General features: G+C 32.2%; 1 long non-coding RNA gene across 1 annotated transcript; it reads left to right on the top strand.

Annotated features, from left to right (window-relative positions):
* Nucleotides 1–2,393: 2,393 nt before the first annotated feature.
* Nucleotides 2,394–3,236, top strand: LOC133196642 (uncharacterized). Its single transcript, XR_009722390.1, has 3 exons — nucleotides 2,394–2,456; nucleotides 2,623–2,811; nucleotides 3,095–3,236. It is a non-coding gene; the product is annotated as an uncharacterized LOC133196642 (long non-coding RNA).
* The last annotated feature ends 2,764 nt before the right edge of the window (nucleotides 3,237–6,000 follow it).

Raw genomic sequence — 6,000 nt, 5'->3', positions numbered from 1 at the left:
AATAAATTGATTTTTTTTTACATTAGCTTTTGACGCCCTTTGAATTGGCCGAGTATTTGATACAAAAGACTGCATTCAGAAACAAAACAAAACAAAACAAAACAAAAAAAAAAAAACTGAAATGTATTGATTAAAGCACAAAATTTTAACAGCTTTAATTGTTTTTGAACAATATCTTACTCATTATTTTTCTCTTTTCATGTAAGCAAATTAATTACGAAGTACAAATTGTACTTCGGGTTCGTTGCCACGATGCTTTCATGCAGTGAGAAATATACAAATAACAAATTATCTATAAATTTATTAGGAAAACCTACTAATAGTCTTTCGATGCATAAATATATTAACAACTTATAGTGTTATCAATGATTTACCATTATTTCAATGAACATTCACACAGAAGCTTTTATTATGCTCGTGCAGCTATAATCACCTCGTTTTTCTTTTTAACATCGGGCTCGATGCTATATGATGTTCTAGAAGTTTCCATCAATATTATTATCTTATAAGATCAGTGAATGACGAAAATAATTTGCACATTTCCCTTTTTAATCGGTTATCACAACTTATTTCTTTTATATTATTTAAATCAATTTTTGATTGAATTATTCAGTGATGACGTTTTATGAAATAAATAAACGATTGCTTGCTGTCAGTTTCATTAAAAATTGCCAGTAACTTAGATCCGCCAACCGGAACCGCCACTGTACTCACGTTTTTGCTATTTCATGGCTGTTTATTGAAAATGAAAGTAGAATTTTAATTTAATGTACGATGCTTACTATGCGAGTGAAATCTAAATATAGTTTACGGACATCACCTCATATCTAGTGTATTCATAGAGGAATAATTAAGAACTCTGGTGCAGCCGTTTTGGAGTTTATTTGCAAAATTTATTAATTTATAAGTATAGATTATTACTTTCATTCAGATGACAGGCAATCAAGAAATGATTTAAAGTCTGTGACAAAAGGACAACTTATGTATGAAAGTGACAGAGTTTTAGCGTGCTCGATATTCATTCGGGATAACATCTACCTAAGTGGCATTGTAGGAGCAGCAATGGAGAAAAAGGTTGTTTTTTTTTAATCAAGTTTACAACTGAAATTATTTTAAAACATCACAAAGTTAGTAAGCATTAGTGCTCTTGATGTTGTTCATTTCATAATAATGTTAATTGATACAGGTATCATATATATACAAGGTAAGATCACAGGTGCTTGAGGACAGGACCCCCCCCCCCCCCCGATGCAGACCCCCGGGCTTGTTCGACTTTTTTCTCATAAATTATATATGGCTGACACATCTGTGATATAATCTCTATATCGCCAATTCGGAAAATTGACTTAAACAAACATTTTATAAAAAATTACTTTCCTACCCTATATATAAAAAACAACAAGGTTGCCAACTTCGTCAAAGCTTATTCAACGGAAGTAATGAGGAGAGGACTATTACCCATTTCCTCCATATACCAAATATGAGTGCAAGGTATAAACACTGGATACATTCTTGTTTTTTGTACGAATTTTTAATAAAAGGAATATTTCTTCTAACATTTTCTAGATTTTACGCGAAAATATCTAGTGAAAAGAAGGTATTTACATAAATTGCATTTTTAAAAGGGGCATAACTCTCAAAACGAAACCTGCAAATCAGGTAGTTGAAAAATAATTAGAAACAATTCATTTACATTAGTGGTTAAGAATTCTATGCTTCCAATACATTTGAAATATATTTTTAAAGTGTATCTCAACCAAATTTCTTCAAATGCTTATTTCAAAACAGTGTTTCAGACTTTCTGCAGAACTGCGTATTTGGGTAGAAAGACGTATCCTCATCACTTCCGTTGAATAAGCTTTGATCAGTTTTAAACGCTAACATCCTTGTGGAAAATTGGCCGAAACGACTGTTTAAGTGCCTAAACTTTTATGAGAGTCGGTGGTTAATGAAAAGAATATTTAACCTACGACATGAGTTGTTGATTTTAGGGCTATGTATAGATTTATGAGACAATTCAACAAAAATTCCTCGGCAGTCCCTCTCGGTTTGCAGACGAAGTTGGCAACCTTGTTGTTTTTTATATATAGGGTAGGAAAGTAATTTTTTATGAAATGTTTGTTTAAGTCAATTTTCTGAATTGATGATATAGAGATTATATCACATGTGTCAGCCATATATAATTTATGAGAAAAAAAGTCGAACAAGCCCGGGGGTCTGTATGGGGAGGGGGGGGTTCCTGTCCTCAAGCACCTGTGGGTAAGATTAGACAAAAAGTCTGGAGATCCTTTACACACACTGTGAGTGTCCAGCAGGGAAGGGGCTTCATGGAAGCTGCAAACACATTGCTGCAGTTCTCCTGATGGTAAAAGAGTTTGCAGAATCAGAACTCAAACTGGGGAAGTCTTGCACTGATACATTTATGACGTTTACAAAACCAAAATCCTCCTATGATGGTAATTCATTGTTCCTATAGATAATTTAATACATGTACAAAAATGCTGGATATTGTTAATTTCTTTGAATTTGTATCTAAAACTATTGGTTTTAAAACATAATTATTCATTTATAACTACAGAAAATGACTGAATGTTTTATGGGTTTCATTTGTGTGCTTTCAAGGATCTCCAGTCAAAGCTGAAAAGCTGCCAACCAAGAGAAAGTTAGCTGCAGACTTCCTTAGTGACCCAAGGCTTGAGAAAAGAAGAAACTGGATACAAAGACTTTGAACAATTTATAGTTACCAGTTATTTCAGCCAGTCCTCAAATGATATCTCATTCCGATACATGTATGGGAAGGTAAATATTCAGGTATATACAGTCATACCCCTTTATCTCGAACTCGATGGGACCAAGAAAAAACTTCGAGATATCCGATGATTCGAGATATCGAGGGTAAAATACTTTTAAAAAAATAAGCGATTGGGAACTTCCAAATCACTTTGACATATCCATGGTATTCGAGATATCAGTGTTCGAGATACCGAAGTTCAACTGTATATGTTAAAGAAATAAAAAAAAAAAAATTTATTCCTGAAAAGTAGCATTCTTAACAATGTACTAGTAAATGAAATGACAAAAAATTCTTTTCTAGGCTGCAGTCAAAGACCACGACTATTGCCAGATGCCTTTTACTGAGCACTGGGTGGACAATTCCATAAAGGTACGTGTAATGGATTTTGTGAAATAAATCTAACTCTTATGATTTTAGCTGTTTAAAATTTAATGCTAATTTTACACATGCATAGGTACAGAATCGGATGTAGTAAGGATTGAAGAGTCCACAAAACAGCAGAGTGCAAGCCAAATTTGGTTCATCGGAAAAAAGTGGCGTCTAACGGCATCAAAGTTTGGGGAAATATGCAAGGCCACTTTTCGTAGAAATACCAAGAAGCTGTGTGCTGCATTATTGTCTGATGTTAAAATCAACAGTGAAGCTCTGCGACATGGAAAAAATTATGAGGCAAAAGCTCTGAAAGTATTCAACAGCAAATTTAACGTAAATGCTAAGAAATGTGTTGGTTTTTTTTTTTGGTTTGTTTAGATAGGCCTATTTAGGTGCTTCTCCTGATGCCGTTGTTGATGACAGTAGCATAGTAGAAATTAAATGTCCATTTAATGGCAGAAATGATCTTGTGAAACCAGGGAAAAATTTCAAATTTTTGAGATATGATGATGAGGGCAATATTGTTTTGAAGCCTTCAAACAAATATTATGACCAAATACAAGGCCAGCTTTTTGTAACTATAAGGTCTCTGTACTACTTTGTTGTTTACACCTTAGGTGATTTGTTTGTACAGAAAATCTCTTTTGACAAAGAATACTGTACAACTCTTGTCTCCTTCCTAAGCTTGAAACTTTTTACACAACGTTTTACAGAAGTTACGAGGGCTATTCGAAAATTATTGAGACAAATACTTTTACTCCACGAAGGACAGAGATAAATTCATAAAAATTCGTCAACGTTTTTTAAGGTTTTACCAAAGGTCAACATGCCCAAAAATTTATTTTTCAACAGCTTAAAAACTATGTGAGGTATAAAGTTAAAACTTTTACAGTTTATAAATATATCATTGATTAAGAGATAGAAAGTATCACTTAAAAACAAATATTTAAAAAAATATATTTTTTGAGAAAAAACAATTTCAAAAAAAATGCATATTTTTAAAAAAAAATGCACCTGCTTAATTCTGTACTTTTAGTGAAAACCATCATTGAAGAAATAATATATGTTTATCAATGAAGGGCAAGTTGGACTTGAATGGTCTATGAAAGGCTGTTATTGAAAGCATGACATGTATAAAGACAAGACCCCTGTAAAATCCGCCATTTACAATGTACTTTCGGTTTCAAATCTTAACATTTGGATTAAATAATCAGGGAAAACAACTTTCCAGAGGCTATCGAAGTCCAACTTGCCTTTCATTGATAAACATATATTATTTCTGCAATGATGGCTTCACTAAAAGTACGGAATTAATTAGGTGTATTTTAAAAAAAATATATGCATTTTTTGAAAAGAATTTTTCTCGATAAATACTTTCTTTAAGTATTTGTTATCAAGTGATACTTTCTATCTGTTAATCAATGATATATTTATAAACTGTAAAAGTTTGAACTTTATAAACCACATAGTTTCGGAGCTATTGTAAAAATAAATTTTTGGACACGTTGACCTTTGGCAAAACCTTAAAGAACACATAAAACAAATGTACAAAATTTTAATTTATAGGATAATTAAATAAGTTCCGGTGAAATTATCAACAAGCATATGTCTATTGACCTGGAGCAGTATCGCTACGTCATTTTAACGTCAGGTCAGCCGATATATTCTCATTGTGAAATGATCAGGAAGCGTTCAATCTACTTTCTCTGTCATTACATATAACATTTCAAAAATCAAACTGTCTCTTATAATTCTTAATCGATTCTTTAAAAAAAAAATAAAATAAAATAAAAAAATAAAACGTGTACTATTGCTGCCCCAGTGTAAAATATACACAAAGTGTCAAATACAGGTTGACTTAGCATCATGCAGTACCGAGTTATGCAACGCGGGTCAACGGTATTTAGTCCGTAATAATTGATGGTCGTCCGAAGCTTTTGTTTTTACTCTGGTTGAATTATTTGTAAGAAAATAATATATATACAAATGAAAAAATAAACCCTTAGACATGTTTTATTGCATTGTTATTGTTTTAGCAGGTCGTTTAGTCTGGACAAGAGTTCTCAATACCGCTACACAAAATTTTAGGTATAACCGCTGCTCCGCCTTGACGTCAAAATCCGTTTTGTCGTCGTTATCAGATTGCTATACCGCACGTAAATTTTTCAATGATCTCCGTATTTCTGATCGAAATTCTAACAAACTTGCACAAAATGAAGTCAAAGTTTAAGTGAAAAATTATATACATAATTTGAATTATTTTCTTTCTAACTATGGGTCCACTGGGAGTTTTAACGTTGGTGTTACATATTTTCAATATCCGATTTCGTGACTGCGCCGGGTATCCCTACCATTGACACGTTAATATATCATTGAAAAGATGAAATAAAATATTTTTAAAATATTTCTTGTTTTTATAACTTCTTAGAGTTTGTCAAACGTATATGCAAATTTTCACCGAAAAACGTTCATTAGAAAGAAGAATATACACAATGTCTCAATAATTTCCGAACAGCCCTCGTATGTTGCATCACTGCTTTGAAAGGAAATGTTATTTGTATTACATTACACCGAGCTAACTTTTAATAGTCCATTTGGCTTTCATAGTGGTCAATAGACAAGATACTTGAAAATAATCAATAATAAACAAACAGTCTCATGTCTCCGGTCTGTCAATTTTTTTCCGGAGAGCTACAGTTCTGCAGCTAAATACATGTATATTGCATTTGGAAATATTTATTTTATCAAGGGATACATGTCATAAAATGTTTTATATACAAAATATATATTTATATCACAGGCGCTTGACGTTTTTAACCTTTCTTTCCATAAAT

Source organism: Saccostrea echinata, unplaced genomic scaffold, assembly GCF_033153115.1.
Source record: "Saccostrea echinata isolate AGI-Se365-2 ecotype Australia unplaced genomic scaffold, CSIRO_AGI_Sech_v1 ptg000030l, whole genome shotgun sequence".
In the NCBI taxonomy this organism is placed as follows: Eukaryota; Metazoa; Mollusca; class Bivalvia; order Ostreida; family Ostreidae; genus Saccostrea; species Saccostrea echinata.
The sequence above is the reverse complement of the archived record's forward strand: the minus strand, read 5'-3'. Positions and strand labels throughout refer to the sequence as shown.